This window comes from Phocoena sinus, chromosome 4 (genome assembly GCF_008692025.1).
Source record: "Phocoena sinus isolate mPhoSin1 chromosome 4, mPhoSin1.pri, whole genome shotgun sequence".
Taxonomy (NCBI): Eukaryota; Metazoa; Chordata; class Mammalia; order Artiodactyla; family Phocoenidae; genus Phocoena; species Phocoena sinus.
In genome coordinates, this window is record NC_045766.1 from 118,911,383 (window position 1) to 118,931,410 (window position 20,028).

At 38.4% G+C, this 20,028-nt stretch overlaps 1 long non-coding RNA gene across 1 annotated transcript; it reads left to right on the forward strand.

The window, feature by feature from the left end:
* The first annotated feature begins 313 nt into the window (after positions 1-313).
* Positions 314-18,946, forward strand: LOC116753516. The gene is made up of 4 exons (XR_004349761.1): positions 314-471; positions 10,390-10,396; positions 16,446-16,455; positions 18,928-18,946. It is a non-coding gene; the product is annotated as an uncharacterized LOC116753516 (long non-coding RNA).
* Positions 18,947-20,028: the final 1,082 nt, after the last annotated feature.

Genomic DNA, 20,028 nt, shown 5'->3' on the forward strand with positions numbered 1-20,028 from the left:
AACTGAGTTTGGAAGTACAGTTGTGAATAATGGAATTTGAAGATAACTGGGAATAGTTGGTAGACTTGAGTATGTGAGTGTTTTTAAATACTGATGACACAAACAATAGAAACAAAGTTTAAAAATAAACATCAATATTTAAAAAAGACAAATAGAAAGTAAAGAGCTCTTGCAAAATAATAAGAGAATGATGAAAACTACAGTAGAAAAAGTTAAAGCACATTAAAAGGAAATTTACAGAAGAAATATAAATGATCAATACACCTTATTAAGGCTTAAAATAATAATTAAAAAAATACTAATTTGGGGGACTTCCCTGGTGGTGCAGTGGTTAAGAACCCACCTGCCAATGCAGGGGACACGGCTTTGTCCCTGGTCCAGGAAGATCTCACATGCCAGAGAGCAAATAAGCCCATGCACAACTACTAATCCTGTGCTCTAGTGCCCGCTAACCACAACTACTGAGCCTGTGTGCCACGACTACTGAGCCCACATGCCTAGAGCTCTGCAACAAGAGAAGCCACTGCAATAAGAAGCCTGTGCACCACAATGAAGAGTAGCCCCCACTTGCCACAACTAGAGAAAGCCCGCACACAGCAAAGAAGACCCAACGCAGCCAAAAATTTAAAAAAGAATACTAATGTTTAAAAATGAGATTCCGGGCTTCCCTGGTGGTGCAGTGGTTGAGAGTCTGCCTGCCGATGCAGGGGACGCGGGTTCATGCCCCGGTCTGGGAAGATCCCACATGCCGCGGAGCGGCTGGGCCTGTGAGCCATGGCTGCTGAGCTTGCGCGTCAGGAGCCTGTGATCCGCAACGGAAGAGGCCACAACGGTGAGAGGCCCGCGTACCACAAAAAAAAAGAGATGCCAAGCCTGTAAAATTGTCCAATGTTTGAAATAATCTCCATCATTTGTGAGGCTATTAAGAAATAGAGACTCTCATATACTACTGTTGGCAGTATACATTGGAACATCCTTTTTCAGGAGCATTTTTGCATTACAAATATTTCAAAAGCACACCTTGCGACTTAGAAATTCAATTTGTTAAACATTTCCTAAGGAAATAATTACTTAATTACATAAAGGTGTAGCCATGTTGATGTCCTTTACAATTCTATTTATAGTTGCAAAAACAACAGAATCAACCTAAATAATGATACTTTATGCAACAAAATATTGTATAGCCACTAAAATAGTGCTATGAAAAAATCAATATAAACTGTAAACTTTTAAATGTAGTCTACAAGCAATGTTATAATCTTATCTTAGAATGAAAGATATATGCATCTATTTTTTTAAAAAAATACAGAAGTATATGTGAATCTGATAAAGAATGTGTGTGTGTGTGTGTGTGTGTGTGTGTGTGTAAACAGAATCACTTTGCTGTACACCTGAAACTAACAGAACATTGTAATCAATTATACTTCAAGGGAAAAACGTTTATGTGACAAAATACCAAAATGTTATCAGGGCTTGTGCCTAGATAACGAGATTTTGGTTGAACTTTTTAATCTCTTTTTTCAAATTTTCTATAGTAATAGTGGATAACTTGTGAAATATATTAATATAGAAATATAACTGAAGTATTGAAAGAAATTCCTGTAGGAGAAAAACTTTTTGTATGCCAATCGAATTATTCGGAGAGGTAAATATTAATTCTTTTGAATAACTCCTACTCTACTACAGCTTACAAATAACAACTTCTTGATGCTTTTAAAATATGTATGTGATTTCAATAGAGGTAGATACTTTCTAACATAAATACTGTACTTGGAAGACTTCCAGTTTAAAAGAGCATGCAGTTAACAGACCTTGATGCAACATTTCTAAATTTCCCATAAAAGTATTTGCAAATACCCTGAAAAATGCAAGAACATATAATGCTACAAATATTTGGTCTGCAAGAAGGTACTTACTTATTTACTTACTTAGGGAACTAGACTGAAGGATGAAATTAGTAGCCCTCCATGCCGTATCTGCCTGAAAATATGTCTTTTGTTCCCCTAAAGGTCAGCCAAGTGCCAGGGAAGGCAGCACAGCGAAATGGCTAAGAGTAGGGACTTTGGAGTGAGGCAGTGCTTGCAAGGTTAGACCAAGTGCATTCGAAGTTGACATCCAGGGTTTATGGCAACTTGCTGGAAATACAATTTTAACAGAAGGATAAAGAGGGGAGAAAAGAAAATTCATAATACCTTGAATATTTTCTACATGCAGAAACAAAGGACAACTGTTGTCTTGCTAATCAAAAGGTAAAAACCAAAAATATATCTTTAAGGATTAGAGAAAAGGGCACAGATATGAGTAGCCTTAGGAATTTAAAATTGGTGGAACAATGTAGATAATTATGAGGTGGCTTCCTTTTTGGCAGTTAATTTGGATACATTAATCATAATCAAACTCTCTTTAATCAGAAATTGGGATTTCCTGAGGACTTTTCATTAATTGCAAACCAGAGCGGTAGGCAAATTATTCTTCACTGTAGATCAGAGTACTCCTTTGTGGGTTATGTTCATATCCCACAGAATTAAGTTCAAATAGAATTTTTACTGAATTTTGCTATTATATTACTACATATCTCTCATTAATTCATTATTGCTAATAGAAAACATATGTGTCCTTAAACTGGCATCCCATGAAATGACAGCTGATGAGTGAAAGTGAGCTTTAGCAGGTACAGCTGGGAGCATGTAGGTGAGTGGTTGAAGGGCTGATGTTTTATTCAGCACAGAACCAGTTACACCAGCTCCATAATCTCTATTTTGTGCTGTCTTCTAATGACATTAAAACAGATTCTATTTCTTTGTAAGATATAATGTTTAGCTTTTCTAATTTTACTTTTATAATGAAATTGAAGTAGGCTGTGTGCAGTCGTTTGGATAGAACTACAAGTGCCAACAGTTATATTCTTTCAATTAAAGAGCAGTCCTTTTTGTTTAACTTTAGTAAGTGGTCTGATAGCTTTATGTGAAAATTTTCTACCTCTTTTGTTGGAATTTGACCAAAAGTCTTGAAACTGCAAGTGAAACTGATTATCGTAAATGGATAATTCTCAGAAAGAAAAGTTTAATCGTAATGCAATTATTTGAGTTAACGTTTGTGTTTGATGATATATATTACATATATAGGTAATTACTCACCCTTTTGATATTTACATTTAGTAATTCACGTTCTTCACTGTGTAAGGCAGTTTAACCAGGGCAGTGGCTTCCAGAATTACTCTTCACTTTCACCTTGAACTTCTTGAAAACTCTGTGTAAGAGGTAGCCTTGTTCCGGCAAAAGCAGCAGCGTAGGACTCAGTGACCAAAATCTCTTGCAGGTTTTGAAGCTGCCAAAAGCACACAATTTTGCCCAAGTCCTTTAACTCTCCAAGTCTCTTGTTTCTTAGATCATAACATTAACAAATGGTAATTATTAATTATGTTACTACTGTTATTAAAATAACAGTGGCTAACATTTATTTGGTAATTGCCATATGTCACATAGTACTCTGTAAGACTTCAGTTAATCACCACAAGGACTCCATGTACAGTAAGAGTTATTTTCCCATTTTACTGATGAGGACCCTGAGGTACAGAGAGGGTTAGAAACTTGCTCAAGTTCTCATAGCTAGTAGAGGGCAGGACCAGAAAATTAACTAAGGTCTAAATAGTAATAAAATATATTGAAAGGCCCCTTCAATTCTAAAATTCAGATTAAAATAGGGATCACCTGCTGAATTATAGCTCTGCATAAAGGTAAGACTGGCTTTAAAAAAAATTGTATGAAAATTATACTTATGGAACAAACACATTACCCATAGTTCTAAAAAGTATCCTTACCGTAATAACTTTATAATGATAGCTAATATAGTTTATTTATAAACCTTTTTCTTTAAGTTACTATTTGAAAGGAGAATGACCCGTAATTTTTATATAAAGTACAAGGCATTGTAATATTACTTCTTGTTAATTTTCAATTGACCATTTTGCTCTTTTAAGTCATGTATACTATTACCATCTGTGCCACTTCTGGCTGTGCAATTGGAATCTTTGAAAGGTACTTTCATTATTCGCAAAGGCAGAAACAATAAAACTGTGTTCATATTACATTTAGTAGGGCATATACTCTAAAAAGTTTAGTCAGAGTAACAAAAATCACATCAATTCTAGTTATTGTAAGCCTAGAAATCTCTTAAAATTAGACTTCACTGAAAGTCAATTCAAGGGTTTGAGTCTCTTGGTAAATCAGGACTGTCTCACTAAACTTCCAGGAATAATGGAATGTTTTTATATTGATAGTTTTCTTCACACCATGTTGAAGCTTACCCCCATGCCTTTGCTCATGCTAAATTTTGACTTGTAATATTTTCTTCTCCTTTGTAAACTCTTACATCTCCTTCTTTTATTCTTTAAGACTCGGCTTTGTTTCACCTTTTTCTAAAACATCTTCTTCATGCCCCACTAAAATTGACACATACCCAGAACAAAATGGTGCTCTTTTATGGAGCTCTCTATTGCTGTACGTACTGCATTACAGTACAATTGTCTGTTTATGTATATTTCTTCCCTACAAGATAGTGTATTACTTGTTTCAAGCAGACTTTGTATGTAGAAAAAGAACCATAAATTCTCAAAGGCATACGATAATAACTATGTTTCTCACAGATCTGTGAGTCACCTGGTAGTTGGTTGATCTAAACTGGCTCAACTGGCCATTTCTGCTTCAAGCTATGGGTCCAGCTGGGCTTGGCTTCTTGCTCAGGTCTGTATGTATACTACTCCTGAGGCCCAGTTTCTACTTGTGGTGATGGAGAAAAAAATAAATCAAGCCCCACTGCGCAAGCACATTTTATGTTACTGCTTTCATCACACCAGCTAACATCCTTTTAGCAAAAATAAGTCACATGGACAAACCCAAACTCAGAGGGGCAGAGAAATATACTCTACCCCTATGACCCCATGACAAGGCTATGAATGCACAGAATCAATTCAACGGAGTGAAAATTTGTATCCAATAAGTAAAATACCATGTAATAAATACCCTCTCTAATTCATCTTTATTTGTATATCCAATGCCTGGAATTGTACTTAACCATAGAGAGTACAGAAGACATGTTTGAAGAAGAAATGTCTCTGACATAGCAGTCCCCACACTCATCCATTTCATGAAGCATACTCCAAATCACATAAAACTGCCAAAGGACTGAAACAGAAGATGATGATCTGTTCACTTTAATTTACTGAGACATGAGACTTTCAATAGCTCCCAAACAGAAATACAAAGACTTTCCTACAGTAAACTGCTAGGTTATAATTTTGACAAAGGAGCAGACAGCAGTAGCCTTAGAAATGTAACTCATTCAGATATCATCTCACACCAGTCAGAATGGCCATCATCAAAAAATCTAGAAACAATAACTGTTGGAGAGGGTGTGGAGAAAAGGGAACACTCTTGCACTGCTGGTGGGAATGTGAATTCATACATCCACTATGGAGAAGAGTATGGAGGTTCCTTAAAAAACTACAAATAGAAGTATCATATGACCCAGCAATCCCACTACTAGGCATATACCCTGAGAAAACCATAATTCAGAGTCATGTACCAAAATGTTCATTGCAGCTCTATTTACAATAGCCCGGAGATGGAAACAACCTAAGTGTCCATCATCGGATGAATGGATAAAGAAGATGTGGCACATATACACAATGGAATATTACTCAGCCATAAAAAGGAACGAAATTGAGTTATTTGTAATGAGGTGGATAGACCTGGCATCTGTCATACAGAGCGAAGTAAGTCAAAAAGAGAAAGACAAATACCGTATGCTAACACATATATATGGAATTTAAGAAAAAAATAATGTCATGAAGAACCTAGGGGTAAGACAGGAATAAAGACACAGACCTACTAGAGAATGGACTTGAGGATATGGGGAGGGGGAAGGGTAAGCTGTGACAAAGCAAGAGAGAGGCATGGACATATAACACTACCAAATGTAAGGTAGATAGCTAGTGGGAAGCAGCTGCATAGCACAGGGATATTGGCTCGGTGCTTTGTGACTGCCTGGAGGGGTGGGATAGGGAGGGTGGGAGGGAGGGAGATGCAAGAGATATGGGAACATATGTATATGTATAACTGATTCACTTTGCTATAAAGCAGAAACTAACACACAATTGTAAAGCAATTATACTCCAATAAAGATGTAAAAAAAAATAAAAATAAAAATGTAACTCATTCTTTTGTGTTTGTGGTGTATTGTTTCCCAAATGGCAACAACAACCCCTCCTTTCTCATGTGCCTCTTTGCAATGCGACTATGCCACTCCTCCCATCAAGGAATGGAGTCTATTTCTATTCCCTTTGAATCCATGACTTGTTTGACCAATAGAATATGGTGGAAGTGACCCTGTGCAGTTATGAGCCTATGTCTTCAAAGTCTTGGAACTTCTGCTTTCGTTCCTTCAGAATTCTCTTTTCATGTAAAGAAACTCAGGCAAGGCAACTAAAAATGCAAGACTATGGGAAAAGAGGCAAGACACTTGGTGGAAAAGCCCTGCTGACATTTAGCACCGAGGTCCCAGAAATGTGAGTAAGGCCATCTTGAATCCTTCAGCCCCAGTTGAACCACCCAAGCCAAGACCAGATGAGACAGAGACAAGCCATCCCCAGTGAGCTCTGCCTGAATTTCTGATCCACAGAACCATGAGTAATAAAATAGTTATTGTTTTAAGCTACCAAGTTTTTAGGTTTGTAGCACAGCAATAGATATCTAAGAGTTTTTAAGACCATCTTGAAAGAAGAGAAAATTGATGCTGCAAAGTCTGAAATAAACCAACTGGAATCATTTTACAAATAACTGTTACAAAATTGCTTCATCTGAAGAAAAGTACATTTTTTATTAAAAAGCAGACCTCCCACTATTTCTTGTCTAAACTTGAATGTATGGATATAAATATTATTCAGTTTAACTTAGTTAGAAAAATCAGCAAGTTGTCAGAGCATTTTAAACATTAAAAATGTGATACAAATGATATACTTGAGTATATTACAATTTTAAATGTTTCTGCTTTTATCTAAATAATCTTTGTACCATTAAAAAATCTCCAGTTCCTATAAACTTAAAAATTAAACACTTAACCTCATGTAAAAATAGTAATCCATAAGTAAGAAATTAGAAAGACTCAATTCCTAGCAAAAATTCAATGGGCTACTTTTGGAAAAGGTCCACTGATAATATAAACTTAAACTGATCTTCTGAAAGGTGTGATTCAAATCAAGAAGAGGTAACATTTTTTAGGAATACTTTTTTCCATCTGAGTGAGATGAAAATGCACTCATGTGGATGCCAAACTTCTTTAAAGCTTGTGTAATGAATGTAAAAGTAAACACATTTCAAGTTTGAATTCAATTCTAACTGAATATATTACAGGGCAAGTATGTCACATCCAATATTGAGGAAAACATGAGGCTTCTTAGGAAGTGTAAACATTTCTACTTTAGCAAGTCTAATCTGATTTATCATCATCAGTAAGTACCAAAAAAAAAAAAAAAAGATAGTTTGGAAAGCTTCCAAGGATCATTAAAAGTGACAAAAAATGCTATTAATTTTGCATTTTGACTATAGAATTAGAAACAGATCATGTTAGTTAAGGTTACACTTGTTTTGCATTATATTTCCTAATATTTTATTATTATTAGCTCCTGGCAACCTGTTAAAGAGAATCTCTCTCAATTGTGATCCTTCTTTCTGAGGAAAAATGACACTGTTCATGATGACTATGGAGGGACTGGTGGGGGCATGGAGGGAAGAGGCATAACCAAGAGTCATTCCATGCTCAGTACTCTTATAAGAATGATCCTGTGACAGTCCCCTCCATCTGCTTTTTGCAGTGCATGTTGTATCTTAGCTTTTCCCTTTGAGCACTATAGACAGTTCAAAGTTTTGCTCAGAAAGATCCACTCATCTTTGGATATTATGCATAAGCTACCCTATCTGCTACTTATTTCCCATCAACCACAGTTACAGCATGTAATTTGAATGGTGCATCACTGCATCCTTAAACCATTGTTTCAGGTCGCCATTGCTCTCCTTCAGCTTATGAGAAGTTTGTGGCTATTTGTGCCTGATCCTTTATCAGGTCCATTTCAGTCAAGAATGACATGAGTTTTGCCATGATGAGCTTCCATTCAAGACACTGTCCTGTTGCTGAGCTAATTAATAAGACTGGATGAGCTTGAATATGTTGCTTAACCTCACTAAGCCTTATGTCTCTTATCATCTATGAAGGTTATAATTTTTGCTGTGTCTGTTTCTCCCCACTTCTGGACACATGGTGGATCCTGCTTCCTTCTCCTTTTATATTGGGTGTGGCCAGGTGACTGGTTTTGGCCAATAAAATGTAAGTAGAAGTGGCATACGGTACTTTGGGGCAGAAATTTTAAGTGTCAGTGTGCAAGGTGCCATGTTTCCTTTCTAACTTGGCAATTATGAAAGCATATATTGAAATGAAGCCTCTATCTGCCTGTATCTCTAAGTAATTAGAATGAGCACAGCTCCCGTCAACAAGGATAGACACGCACCATCTATTATTTTAAGCCACTGAGATTTGAGGGTTGTTTGCCGTGAAGCATAATCTAGTCTGCGGCATCTTGCTCAATCTGAGTACAGCTTTCACAATGTTTACTAGGAAACATTTTCACAAAAGCATCTCCTGATCTGCTGTATTTATGAGAAACGATGTCTCAAATGTTCAACACACCTCTCCCAAGTACAGTGCAGCAAAGAAGGCAGAACATAAAAAGACCACACTCATTAGAGCAGAGAGAAAGAGGGTGTCTTGTGAGCAAGGAGAAGAAATTCACTTTGGGAGGAGCTTCAAGATGGCGGAAGAGTGAGACGCAAAGATCACTTTCTCCCCCACAAATACAACAGAAATACATATACATGTGGAACAACTCCTACAGAACACCTACTGAACTGTGGCAGAAGACCTCAGACCTCCCAAAAGGCAAGAAACTCCCCACGTACCTGGGTAGGGTAAAAGAAAAAAGAATAAACAGAGACAAAAGAATAAGGACGGGACCTGCACCAGTGGGAGGGAGCCGGAAAGGAGGAAAGGTTTCCACACACTAGAAGCCCCTTCGCGGGCAGACACTGCTGGGGGTGGAGGGGGAAAGCTTCGGAGCCATGGAGAAGAACGCAGCAACAGGGGTGCAGAGGGTAAAGCGGAGAGATTCCCGCACAGAGGATCGGTGCCAAATGGCACTCACCAGCCTTGGTCTGCTTGAGGCTTGTCTGCTCACCTGCCGGGGCAGGCAGGGCTGGGAGCTGAGGCTCCGGCTTCAGTCTGAGGGCAGGGAGAGGACTGGGGTTGGCGGCGTGAACACGGCCTGCAGGGGCTAGTGCACCATGGCTAGCCGGGAGGGAGTCTGGGAAAAATCTGGAGCTGCCAAAGAGACAAGAGACTTTTTCTTGCCTCTTTGTTTCGTGGTGCACAAGGAGAGGGGATTAAGAGCGCCTCTTAGAGGAGCTCCAGAGACGGGTGCGAGCCGCAGCTATCAGCGCGGACTCCAGAGACGGGCATGAGACGCTAAGGCTGCTGCTGCAGCCACCAACAAGCCTGTGTGCGAGCACAGGTCACCATCCACACCTCCCCTCATGGGAGCCTGTGCAGCCCATCACTGCCAGGGTCCCATAATCCAGGGACAACTTCCCCAGGAGAACGCATGGTGCGCCTCAGGCTGGTGCAACCTCACGCCAGCCTCTGCCGCCACAGGCTCACCCCTCATCTGTACTCCTCCCTCCCCCGGTCCTGAGTGAGCCAGAGCCCCCGAATCAGTGGCTCCTTTAACCCCGTCGTGTCTGAGAGAAGAACAGACGCCCTCAGGTGACCTACATGCAGAGACGGGGCCAAATCCAAAGCTGAACCCCAGGATCTGTGCGAACAAAGAAGAGAAAGGGAAATCTCTCCCAGCAGCCTCAGGAGCAGTGGATTAAATCTCCACAATCACCTTGATGTACCCTGCATCTGTGGAATACCTGAATAAACAACGAATCATCCCAAATTGAGGAGGTGGACTTTGGGAGCAATGATATATATTTTTTTCCCCTTTTTCTCTTTTTGTGATTGTGCATGTGTATGCTTCTGTGTGTGATTTTGTCTGTATAGCTTTTCTTTTATATTTGTCCTAGGGTTCTGTCCATCCGTTTTGTTGTTGTTGTTTTACTTAAAAAGTTTTTTTTCTAAAAAAATTTTTTTGTAATATAATTATTTTTTTATTTTAATAACTTTTATTTTATTCTCTTTCTTTCTTTCTTTCTTTCTTTCTTTCTTTCTTTCTTTCTTTCTTTCTTTCTTTCTTTCTTTCTTTCTTTTTCTCCCTTTTATTCTGAGCCGTGGGGATGACAGGCTCTTGGTGCTCCAACCAGGTGCCAGGGCTGTGCCTCTGAGGTGGGAGAGCCAAGTTCACGACACTGGTCCACAAGAGACCTCCCAGGTCCATGTAATATCAAACGGCAAAAATCTCCCAGAGATCTCCATCTCAACGCCAAGACGCAGCTCCACTCAACAACCAGCAAGCTACAGTGAGGGACACCATATGCCAGACAACTAGCAAGACAGGAACACAACCCCACCCATTAGCAGAGAGGCTGCCTAAAATCATAAAAAGGCCACAGATGCCCCAAAACACACCACCAGACATGACCTGCCTACCAGAAATACAAGATCCAGCCTCATCCACCAGAACACAGGCACTAGTCCCCTCCACAAGGAAGCCTACACAACCCACTGAACCAAGATGAGTCACTGGGGACAGACACCAAAAACCACGGGAATTAAAAACCTGCAGTCTTCAAAAAAGAGACCCCAAACACAGTAAGTTAAGCAAAATGAGAAGACAGAGAAACACACAGCAAGAAAACATTTGCAAATGAAGCAACTGACAAAGGATTAATCTCCAAAATTTACAAGCAGCTCATGCAGCTCAATAACAAAAAATCAAACAACCCCATCCAAAAATGGGCAGAAGACCTAAACAGACATTTCTCCAAAGAAGATATACAGAATGCCAACAAACACATGAAAGAATGCTCAACATCATTAATCATTAGGGAAATGCAAATCAAAACTACAATGAGATATCATCTCACACCAGTCAGAATGGCCATCATCAAAAAATCTAGAAACAATAAATGCTGGAGAGGGTGTGGAGAAAAGGGGACACTCTTGCACTGCTGGTGGGAATGTGAATTGGTTCAGCCACTATGGAGAACAGTATGGAGGTTCCTTAAAAAACTGCAAATAGAACTACCATATGACCCAGCAATCCCACTACTGGGCATATACCCTGAGAAAACCAAAATTCAAAAAGAGTCATGTACCAAAATGTTCATTGCAGCTCTATTTACAATAGCCAGTACATGGAAGCAACCAAAGTGCCCATCAACAAATGAATCAATAAAGAAGATGTGGCACACATATACAATAGAATACTACTCAGCCATAAAAAGAAACGAAATTGAGTTATTTGTAGTGAGGTGGATGGACCTAGAGTCTGTCATACAGAGTGAAGTAAGTCAGAAAGAGAAAAAGAAATACCATCTGCTGACACATATATGTGGAATCTAAGAAAAAAAAATGGTCATGGAGAACCTAGTAGGCAAGACAGGAGTAAAGATGCAGACCTACTAGAGAATGGACTTGAGGATACAGGAGTGGGAAGGATAAGCTGCGACAAAGTGAGAGAGTGGCATGGACATATATACACTACCAAATGTAAGATAGATAGCTAGTGGGAAGCAGCCACATAGCACAGGGAGATCAGCTAGGTGCTTTGTGACCACCTAGAGGGGTGGGATTGGGAGGGTGGGAGGGAGGGAGATGCAAGAGGGAAGATATATGCGTACACTTGTATATGTATAACTGATTCACTTTGTCATAAAGCAGAAGCTAACACACCATTGTAAAGCAATTATACTCCAATAAAGATGTTAAAAATTAGAAAAAAGTGTTCACTCTGATCAATGTAAAATAGCAAGAATTCTAGCAACATTAGAGGAGAAAGCAATCATCTCTAACAATTCACAAAACTGACAAAGGCTGTAACCTGAGTAAGTCCATTAGTATAAGCTGAGAATTGGAGCTCAGGTATCCAAATGTGATATCACAGTACAGATGGTTGTAGCACAAGACTGTTTTGGAAGGCAGAAGTGAATCAAGAGAATAAAAAGAATAGGTTTTCAAACAAGATCAACATCAAATTTTAGAAAATGATTTTCACATTACTTAATAAAATAAATTAGAAATTTTCTGAGAACCCTACAATACATTAATTGTAGTTGTTGTTTACAATCAGACTTCATTCTATCACATAATGTAGGATCTCTTTTACCATCTTTAAACAATCACCACTTAAAGAAACACTGTAGTTACTGTAAATGTTATCAGATACCTACTTTGAATGGGATATATATATATATATATATATATATATATATATACTTTCCAATGGTTAAATCAAGGTTATGGTGCCCAGAGTAAACAAATCAGAAAAACAGCATCAGGTACACTGAACTGCTCTACCCATTTTAAGCTGTGTAGTACATTCAACCTGTTTCTATCTGTATGGTATCCATGGGTTCCACATCCTCGAAGTCAACAAACTGTGGACCAAAACTATTCAAAAAATAAATTTCCAGAAAGTTCCGAAAAGCAAAATTTGCATTTGCCACACAAAGGCAACTATTTACATAACTTTTACATGGTATTAGGTACTATAAGTAACCTAGATGTGATTTAAAGTATACAGGAGGATGTGCGGAGGTTATATGAAAATACTACACTTAAGCATCCATGGATTTTGGTATCCACAGGGGTCCTACAAGCAATCCTCAGAGAGCACCAAGGGATGACTATGTATTTCACAAAGTAGATGGTCTCTGAAGCACCTATCAAATTTAAAGTAGAATGAAATCTACATCTCGTTAATCAACTATTCCTGAAGCTAAATATATTATATTTATTTATTTGTTTATGATTGTTTTAGTTTAGTCTATTGTCTAATACCTATTGGTTACTATGTTCTGTCTATTAGCCTCAAAGAATACACACACTTGAAATGCTAGTCTTGTAATTTAAAAAAGCAATGGTATACTATGACACAAAATGCTTTCAGTCAACTCTGCTTAAGAAATAAATTTGGAATTCTGTTATGTGGGATTTTTAAAATCAAGGACTACCAGTACTTGTCTAGAAGATGGTCATTATTCCTTTTTATTCATAATAATTGCTATCCCTTACTGAGTGTGTTACTATGTCCATGTTCAAATGGCTAGAAAACAACAAGGCTGAAATTTAAAGACTTTTTAACAACAAAAACTGTATTCTTTATACCACACTCTCTATTTAATTAAGCTCAGGTAATTAAAAGATTGTCTTGGAATCTTATAAAAGATTTTTTCTCAAATTCCTTCCCTTATGCTTAGACAATTCTAACTGTTGCAGTAGATTGAGTTTTTCTGTCCTTGGTTTTATGCTTTTTTACTCATAACTTTTCATTCTTGGTTTAGTCAACAATAATTTTTTAAACATCCTTTTAGGCCAGACACTTATCTAACCTCGGGAGACTCAAAGGTGGTTACTGGTCTCAATGATTTTAGAATCTGGTGAAAAAATAAATAAAAACACTATCTAGTGAAGAAAAAATACAGACTTCCGTCACTGTTTTCTGAGTGTGTATGATTGTTAGAGACATCTACTTTTGTTTTCAAAAAACCATGAGACCAGGGGCTTCCCTGGTGGCACAGTGGTTGAGAGTCCGCCTGCCGATGCAGGGGACACGGGTTCGTGCCCCGGTCCGGGAAGATCCCACATGCTGTGGAGCGGCTGGGCCTGTGAGCCATGGCCGCTGAGCCTGCACGTCCGGAGCCTGTGCTCTGCAACGGGAGAGGCCACAACAGTGAGAGGGCTGCGTAAGGCAAAAAAACAAACAAACAAAAAAAACACATGAGACCAGTGGAGTCTCCGAAAGTTGGGAGACCAGGTGGGGAAATTCACCAATATTGGTTGAATTTCCAGGATTCTAGGAATCTCATAAACCATGAAGAAGTTATGGTAGAGAGAGTATAAATAGAGGGTAGGATGTGAAGTTCCACTTATAGGTGAAAATCTATGCATTTTGACTCCTAATACAGAACTGAATATAAACACATTTTCTATTTCTAAGTGGAGCACATTGGGAGTTTTTAAATGTGGCTTTCCATGGCTAAAAAGAAAATTGTCTTAAAAAACTCATGCAAGAGAAAAGTAATAACTTTCAAACAGGATTAATATGAGTTATGCCTGTGAGGGTAGTGACTAATAAATTTTACACCTCAGTGAAACATGTAATCTCACATTTTTATATGGGCGTCTAGTATATGACTTTCAGGGTCCTCAGAACACATTTTCAATATTATCTGAGGTCTTGGGAGGTTTTTTTAAGCTGATGGAATAAAGTGGAGACAGAGAAAATAAGCACATGGAGTTCAAAGGTTATAGAATGAAGCATGCTCTTTCAAGTGTCTATATAGTGATAAATGGGACTGGATGGCAATGAAATCTCACAAGCACCTTTGATTGTCCCTGTTTAAACCATATTTATAATAGGACAAGTTTTAAGCTTCATGTTTATAGGAGACATTGAAAATTGTGATCAGTATAGAAGAAAAGAATCAGGAAGGGGAGAAGTCCAAGGACTCTGTCCATTGTGGAAGAACTGATGAAATGAATATCATTCGTATTTAGATAAACCAAATGAAGGTTTGCCAGGTAGAAGGGACAGGAAAACTTCATCTGTTTTTTCCAGGAGATTAGTCTGTATTCAACATGTAGAAGATATAAGGAGACAAGGATCTAAATAAGAATGTGAAAACAAAGCTGTTTAACAATGAGAAAAACTCCCTATTAGGCAGTGAATTTCCCCTCACTTAGTGTATTTTATAAAGTGGCCAACTAAGTGGCCTTTCACTTAGGGTATCTTAAAAAGTGGTGCATACCTCACTCATTTTATAAAACATTTTTGTTACATCCAGACAAGGGACTATGTTATGCTAGCATTACATGGATTGTGTCATTTGGTACTAATTGACACTTTGACATCAAAATTGTTATTATATCTGTACAGAAATCTGTTGCATTTCTGTATAGTAACAAGAAACTATCAGAAAGAGAAGCTAAGGAAATAATCCCATTAACCATCACAGCAAAAAGAATTAAAATACCTAGGAATAAACCTAAGGAGGCCAAATATCTCTACTCTGAAAACTGTTAAGACACTGTTGAAAGAAATTAAAGATGACACAAACAGATGGAAAGATACACAGTGTTCTTGTATTGGAGGAATTAATAGTGTTAAAATGACCATACTAACCAAGGCAATCTACAAATTCAATGCAATAACTTCAAATTACCAGTGGCATCTTCCACAGAACTAGAAGAAATGATTTTTAAATATGTATGGAAACAGAAAAGGCCCCAAAGAGCAAAACAATCTTGAGAAAGCACAGAACTGGAGGAATCATGTTCCCTGACTTCAGACTATACTACAAAGATACAGTAATAAAAACAGTATGGTATTGGCTCAAAAAGAGATGCACAGATCAATGGAAGAGGAGAGCCCAGAAGTAAACTCAAGCACTTATGGTCAATTAATCTATGACAAAAGAAATAAGAATATACAATGGAGAAAAGGCAGTCTCTTCAACACGTGGTTCTTGGAAAATTGGACAACTACATGTAAAAGAATGAAATTAGAACATTCTCTAACACCATATTAAAAATAAACTCAAAATGGATCAATGCAGACTAGGAACCAAGATGGCAGAGTAGAAGGACATGCTCTCACTCCCTCTTGTGAGAACACCAGAATCACAACTAGCTGCTGGGCAATCATCAACAGGAAGACACTGGAACTCACAAAAAGAGATACCCCACATCCAAAGCCAAAGGAGAAGCCACAATGAGATGGTAGGAGGGGCATAATCACAGTAAAATCAAATCCCATAACTGCTGGGTGGCCGACTCACAGACTGGAGAACATTTATACCACAGAAGTATACCCAATGGAGTAAAGGTACTGAGCCCCACATCAGGCTTCCCAACCTCTGGGTCCAGCAACTAGAGGAGGAATTCCTAGAGAATCAGACATTAAAAGCTAGTGGGATTTGATTGCAGGACTTTTACAGGACTGGTGGAAACAGAGACTCCACTCTAGGAGGGCACACATAAAGTAGTGTATGCGTTGGGACCCAGGGGAAGGAGCCAGGGGAGATTGAACCAGACCTACCTGCCAGTGTTGGAGGGTCTCCTGCAGAGGCGGGGGGTGGCTGTGGCTCACCGTGGGGACAAGGACACTGGCAGCAGAAGTTCTGGGAAGTACTCCTTGGTGTGAGCCCTCCCAGAGTCTCTCATTAGCCCCACCAAAGAGCCCAGGTAGTCTCCAGTGTTGGGTTGCCTCAGGCCAAAAAAACCACAGGGAGGGAGCCCAGCCCCACCCATCAGCAGTCAAGTGCATTAAAGTTTTACTAAGCTCTGCCCACCAAAGCAACAGTCAGCTCTACCCACCACAAATCCCTCCCAACAGGAAACTTACACAAGCCTCTTAGATAGCCTCATCCACCAGAGGGCAGACAGCAGAAGCAAGAAGAACTACAATCCTGCAGCCTGTGGAACAAAAACCAAATTCACAGAAATATAGACAACATGAAAAGACAGATGGCTATTTACCAATTAAGAAATAAGATACAACCACAGAAAAAAAGCTAAATGAAGGCAGACAGGTAACCTTACAGAAAATGAATTCAGAATAATGATAGTGAAGATGATCCAGGACCTTAGAAAAAGAATGGAGGCAAAGATAGAGAAGATGCAAGAAATGTTTAAAAAAGATCTAGAAGAATTAAAGAACAAACAAACAGAGATGAACAATACAATAACAGAAATGAAAACTACAAGAGAAGGAATCAATAGCAGAATAACAGAGGCAGAAGAACGGATAAGTGACCTGGAAGACAGAATGGTGGAATTCACTGCTGCGGAACAGAATAAAGAAAAAAGAATGAAAACAAATAAAGACAGCCTAAGAGACCTCTGAGACAACATTAAATGCAACAACATTCACATTATAGGGGTCCCAGAAGGAGAACACAGAGAGAGAAAGGTCCAGAGAAAATATTTGAAGAGATTATAGTCAAAAACTTCCATAACATGGGAAAGGAAATAGCCAGCCAAGTCCAGGAAGTGTAGTGAGTACCATACAGGATAAACCCAAGGAGAAACATGTCGAGGCATATAGTAATCAAATTGGCCAAAATTAAAGACAAAGAAAAATTATTAAAAGCAGCAAGGAAAAAACCACAAGTAACATACAAGGAAACTCCCATAAGGTTAACAGCTGATTTCTCAGCAGAACCTCTACAAGCCAGAAGGGAGTGGCATGATATACTTAAAGTGATGAAAGGGAAGAACCTACAACCAAGATTACTCTACCCAGCAAGGATCTCATTCAGATTCTAAGGAGAAATCAAAAGCTTTACAGGGAAGCAAAAGGTAAGAGAATTCAGCACCATCAAACCAGCTCTACAACAAATGCTAAAGGAACTTCTCAAACTGGGAAACACAAGAGAAGAAAAGGACCTACAAAAACAAACTCAAAACAATTAAGAAAATGGTCATAGGAACATGCATATCGATAATTACATTAATCGTGAATGGATTAAATGCTCCAACCAGAAGACACAGTCTTGCTGAATGGATCCAAAAACAAGTCCCATATATATGCTGTCTACAAGAGACCCACTTCAGACCTAGGGACACATAAAACTGAAATTTAGGGGATGGGAAAGATACCCCATGCAAATGGAAATCAAAAGAAAGCTGGAGTAGCAATACTCATATAACATAAAATAGATTTTAAAATAAAGAATGTTACAAGACACAAGGAAGGACACTACGTAATGATCAAGGCATAAATTCTAGAAGGAGATATAACAATTATAAATATACATGCACCCAACATAGGAGCACCTCAATACATAAGGCAACTGCTAACAGCTATAAAAGAGGAAATCGACAGTAGCACAATAATATTGGGAGAATTTAGCACCTCATTTACACCAATGGATACATCATCCAGAATGAAAATAAATAAGGAAATAGAAGCTTTAAATGACACAATAGACCAGATAGATTTAATTGATATTTATAGGACATTCCATCCCAAAACAGCACACTACACTTCTCAAGTGCGCACAGAATGTTCCCCAGGATACATCACATCTTGGGTCACAAATCAAGCCACAGTAAATTTAAGAAAACTGAACTCATATCAAGCATCTCTTCTGACCACAACACTATGAGATTAGAAATGAATTACAGAGAAAAAAAAGGAACAAACACATGGAGGCTAAACAATATGTTACTAAATAACCAAGAGATCTCTGAAGAAATCAAGAGGAAATCAAAAAAATACCTAGAGACAAATGATAATGAAAACATGACAATCCAAAACCTATGGGATGCAGCAAAAGCAGTTCTAAGAGGGAAGTTTATAGCTCTACAAGCCTACCTCAATAAAGAAGAAAAATCTCGAATGAACAATCTAACATTACACCTAAAGGAACTAGAGAAAGAAGAACAAACAAAACCCAAAGTTAGCAGAAGGAAATAAATCATAAAGATCAGAGCAGAAATAAATAAAATAGAAACAATAGGAAATATTAATAAAACTAAAAGGTGGTTCTTTGACAAGATAAGCAAAATTGATAAACCATTTGCCACTCATCAAGAATAAGAGGGGGGCTTCCCTGGTGGCGCAGTGGTTGAGAATCTGCCTGCCAATGCAGGGGACACGGGTTCGAGCCCGGTCTGGGAGGATCCCACATGCCGCGGAGCAGCTGGGCCCGTGAGCCACAGCTACTGAGCCTGCGCGTCTGGAGCCTGTGCTCCGCAACCAGAGAGGCCGCAATAGTGAGAGGCCCGCGCACCGCGATGAAGAGTGGCCCCTGCTTGCCACAACTGGAGAAAGCCCTCACACAGAAACGAAGACCCAACACAGCCATAAATAAATAAATAAATATTAAAAAAAAAAAAAAAAAAAGTAAACACCTCACTAAAAAAAAAAAAAAAAAAAAAAAAAAAAAAAAAAAAAAAAAAAAAAAAAAAGAATAAGAGGGAGAGGACTCAAATCAATGACATTAGAAATGAAAAAGGAGAAGTTAAAACAGACACCCCAGAAATACAAAGAATCCTAAGAGACTACTACAAGCAACTCTATGCCAATAAAATGAACAACCTGGAAGAAATGGACAAATTCTTAGAAAGGTATAACCTTCCACGACTGAACCAGGAAGAAATAGAAAATATGAACAGACAAATCACAAGTAATGAAATTGAAACTGTGAATAAAAACCTTCCAAAAAACAAAATCCAGGACCAGATGGCTTTACAGGTGAATTCTTTCAAATATTTAGACAAGAGCTAACACCCACCCTTCTCAAACTCTTCCAAAATACTGCAGAGGAAGGAACAATCCCATCTCATTCTATGAGGCCGCCATCAGCCTGATACCAAAACCAGAGAAAGATACTACAAAAAAAGAAAATTATAGACCAATATCACTGATGAATATAAATGCAAAAATCCTCAACAAAATACTAGCAACCACAGTCCAACAACACATTAAAAAGATCATATACCATGAAAAAGTGGGATTTATCCCAGGGATGCAAGGATTCTACAATATATGCAAATCAATCAAAGTGATACACCATATTAGAAATTGAAGAATAAAAACCATATGATCACCTCAACAAACGCAGAAAAAGCTTTGGACAAAATTCAACACCCATTTATGATAAAAACTCTCCAGAAAGTGGGCAAGAGGGAAACTACTTCAACATAATAAAGGCCATATACAACAAACCCACAGCAAACATCATTCTCAATGGTGAAAAACTGAAAGCATTTCCTCTAACATCAGGAAGAAGAAAAGGATGTCCACTCTCACCA